Source organism: Sciurus vulgaris (assembly GCF_902686455.1).
Source record: "Sciurus vulgaris genome assembly, chromosome: 11".
In the NCBI taxonomy this organism is placed as follows: Eukaryota; Metazoa; Chordata; class Mammalia; order Rodentia; family Sciuridae; genus Sciurus; species Sciurus vulgaris.
The window spans coordinates 23,314,908-23,319,119 of record NC_136472.1 but is presented as its reverse complement, the minus strand read 5'-3'; the positions used below and the strand labels follow the sequence as shown (position 1 = coordinate 23,319,119).

General features: G+C 36.8%; 1 pseudogene across 1 annotated transcript; it reads right to left on the bottom strand.

The window, feature by feature from the left end:
- Positions 1-540: 540 nt before the first annotated feature.
- Positions 541-1,303, bottom strand: LOC306639783 (olfactory receptor 4S2-like; annotated as a pseudogene). The gene has a single exon. The product of its transcript is annotated as an olfactory receptor 4S2-like (transcript).
- Positions 1,304-4,212: the final 2,909 nt, after the last annotated feature.

The window sequence follows — 4,212 nt, the reverse complement described above, 5'->3', positions numbered from 1 at the left end:
GTCTCATTCTACTGTCCTACCCATCCCCACTGCCTCCCTCCTCCCCTCACTCCCTTTACTCCCCTCTGCACACTCCAAAGTTCCTTTGCTCTTCCTTACCCACCCCACAAACACTGTAGATCAGCAACTGCTTATCCAATAAAACATTTGCCCTTTGTTTTTTGGGGAGTGGTTTATTTCACTTAGCTTGATATACTCTGATTCCATCCATTTACCTGCAAATGCCATATCTAAACAAAATTTTCAATGCCAGAAATAACCTCAAATATTTTAGAGTAGGTTTTTCATCACTTAAAGAATATGACAAAAGACAAAGGGCAGAAGGAGAAAACAATGATGCTTACTCTGATCATGTTGAGATTCTGAGCATATTAAGACTCCTGTGATTTTGGATATTTAGACCACTATCTGATTGTGAAGTAGTAAATATAATGATCATGATTAAGAATACCCTAATTCTGTTCAAAGTGTATTTCTTTCATTTTTCATTTCTGAAAATCCTTTGATGTTCTCATTTTGTTTATTGTACAGATGAGTTAACTAAGGGCATATGTATGTGAAAGTACAGGGACCAAAAATGATGATGACTACCTCAATGTGGGCTCCACAGGTGGACAGAGCTTTGTGTCTTCCTTCTGCTGACTGCTTTCTCAGAGACACCAGAATGGCAGTATAGGAGATGAGCAAGATCACAAAGATCCCCAGAGTGACGGTACCTCTGTTGGCTGTCACAATAGCACCAATAACATGTGTGTCTGTGAAGGCAAGTTTGAGCACAGGGTGGACATCATAGAAGTAGTGATCAATCTCATTGGGTCCACAGAAGGGTAACTGAACTACTAGGGACACGGGAATGACAGTGTGTATGAACCCACCTACCCAGGTCCCCAGCAACATTTTATGGCACTTCTCCTGGTCCATGATGGTCATATAGTGCAGGGGTTTGCAGATGGCCACATAATGATCATAGGCAATTACTATAAGGATAAAAATCTCAGTGCTTCCAAAAAAATGTACCCCAAAGAGTTGCAGTATGCACCCTTCATATGAGATAGTTTTGCTCTTTGCTAAAGGTCAACAATCATCTTGGGTGCTGTGGCTGAGAAACAAATGTCCACAAGAGACAAGGAGTTGAGAAGAAATACATGGGAGACTTTAGAAGATTCCCCATGAAGATGGTCAGCATAATGAGGTTTCCCAGAAGAATGACTGTGTAGAAGAATGAGAACACCATCAAGCTGGCTCCTTCAACCTCTGGATTTTGAGAAAGGCCCCCCAAAATAACTTCAGTTACATTGTTCATTTTTCCATGTAATGAATCAAGTAGGCCAAGTTACTGAAACAGTTAAATTATCTGAAAGAAAAACATCAGAAAGATTATCAGCATTTATTTCTAATTCAGGATAAATTAATAATCACAGTTAAAAATGGAAAAATGGGTACTGACTGCAGAATGACATGAATAATTACAGAAATTTTAGTGTCTTCATTCTTATCATTTACCTTAATAATATATCTGATTTATTCACTTCAGATAAGGAAGCACAGGACAGAGAGACAAAGAAAATACCTAAAGTAACACATCTAACCAAAGTTCTCACATGACTAACATTTTCCTAAGATTTACTTTCCTGGTTATGGACAAATATTTAGTTAGTTCTCTTTCCTATGAAAGACACACATTCATATTTAAAGCAATCCTTTGCTTGGAGACAAGGTTTCCCTTTCTTTGGTGATGAAGTGAAAACATGCCCACAGGATCCCTTCTGAATTCAGCCAATTCTGGTCATTACATACACTCATGGGTCCTTGGAACGTCCAGACTGGGTGACTTCTGCAGGCTCCCCTTCAGATCTCTGTGTGTGAATTTATGGCTTCTGTTTGAATTCAAGCTCCTGCAATGTTGAGGTGTTTGAGGGTTCACCAGTATTTATTCTAGCACTATTTGTTACTAAACATTTTTGTAGTAACTAAAAACACACAAATTCCACAAAACTGAAAAATATAGAAAACACAAAAATGAAAGATTCTCCCTTTTTGTGTCAATATTCTTCATGTGTCCTTCCAAGTTTTCAAGTCTCATGCTAGAATATTTTAGTTTTCTAATTTTGGGTGAATGTAGAAAAAGATTGTCCTTTAGTGATATTATTATGAGTTTAGGAAATGTACAATGTTTAATGTAAATGGATACATCTCCATGTTGGAATTTCAGACATACTAGGGAGGTTACTTTTACATTTTGGTGGAATGGCATACAGAGGAGTTTTCACTGAGGGGTTTGCAAGGTTCTTCATGAACTCAAGACACTAGAGGATTCCTCTAGATTTTGATAGTCATCTCATCCCCTTAACATCTATCTAGTGCCTTGCTTCCTACTGCTGTGGAATCTGCTCTCAGCTAGTGTTTTGCAGGCTATGCCAGTCATTGTCAGCTTTATGACAACTGCAGGTTTCATCAGGTCTGTGCACTAGAGGTTGTAGAGTTATCAGCACAGGTCTGCTTACTTTTGTGTATTACAAAATAGTAATACTAATGGTAATAATAGTAACAGCAATACTGCAAATCAGATATAGAATCAGCCACATCCCCTGCTTCACAGGTTTCTTCCCCTATTGCTTTTCCTGCTGAACTTATAAAATAGTACTATTCTCCACTGAGAGCACTTCACTTTACAAGAAGTCAATTAACAGTGGTTTTCAATAGCTGTGCATAATGTTGCTTGACTCTGTTGGAAGAGACAATGAGCACACACGCATAACCTGGGATCTGTTCCGCTAGTGTTCATTCTACAAAGTCCTAGAATAATTCTGCTGACTTCTGAACTCAAGACCCATCTCAGTGTAATCCATTCTCCCCTTTCTGATCATTTCTAATGTGATAAAGTCTTGCTGTCCTTTGAAATGATTGGCATTTTCTATCCCCCTTACTGCTCCCCTGTCTCTTGGTTGTGCACTGATGCACTTTATTATTTATTATTTAAATTTCATTTCTCTATTATTTCTGAGAATAGTGTCTTCCAATTATATTACCTATGTCAAAATATAGTCATTGCACTGAATTCCCCATGTTACCAAACACTCTATATTAGTTATAGAAGAAAATAATCTCACCATATTCTCCAGGGCTTATATTTGTTTTTACTTTTCTGAGTCTTTCTGATATATTTTGGGTGCAGATTTGAGTACTAATAAGATCGTGCTTGAGAATTGTTTTGTGAATAATCAGTTCCAGAGAACACCTGATCAGGCTTAGTAAACTCAAAGCCTGCTAGAAAATTAGCATCCCTTCTTGTAGGTTCTTTCACTGAATGCAATCATCTGTTCTGCAATATTTATTGGTAAGAAATGTTTTCTCCTCTGCTTATAAAGTTACTATAGAAGGAAGATGCAATATGGTAATGACTTTAGGGAAAGTTTTTTCCAAAACCTTTCACCATAATTACAACCAAACCACATACCTAAAGAGAGATGTAACCTACTTAATTCTTTTCCATTATTTTTAAAACTAAAAGTGTCTGCTTCATTTTGAATTCAATTGACTCATTTAGAACTGTTACCTAATTATAAAGCAATTCATCAAACATAAGTAATGTTAGGATTGCATATTTTTTCTTGAATTAATGACCCTTGCTCTATGCATAATATACCATATATTTCACATAAAATTAACTAAAATATGAATTTCTATGTATTAAAAATGAATTAGTCTAATCTTTAGAAAGCTCTCTTAGAATGGAATGGCTGGATTGATGGAATTTTTGGGGTTCACTTCTTTTCTTTTTAAAGGGATATATGCATGAGATGCATTTATGATACAGAGCTATATACAATTCCTTTAGTTTTTGAGCTTAAATTATTCAGATTGGCTCTTATCCTAGTCCTTTTATTTTCTTTTCCCTTATCTTTCAGGGTCCTGTCTGCCATGTCATGCATGGAGGAGAAAAGGGTTAACTATAGGAGGAGGATGTTGGCTGTTTATCACTCAATCACCCCAAAAATTTATCTACTCAGTAAACACACAAGAGCCAATATTTTTTTTTTTTCTATGAGAGGGGTCAAGACTGGTCTTATCATACCAGCTCTGGCCTTTTATGACAACAACTCACCCTACTCTTTTATTTATAATATACAGGTAAAGGCAGCCATGACTGGGAGGAACTTTTTCTGTGAAGGACAGAATAGGGTGGAGTTAGGGAAGCCATTGTCTTAGGGA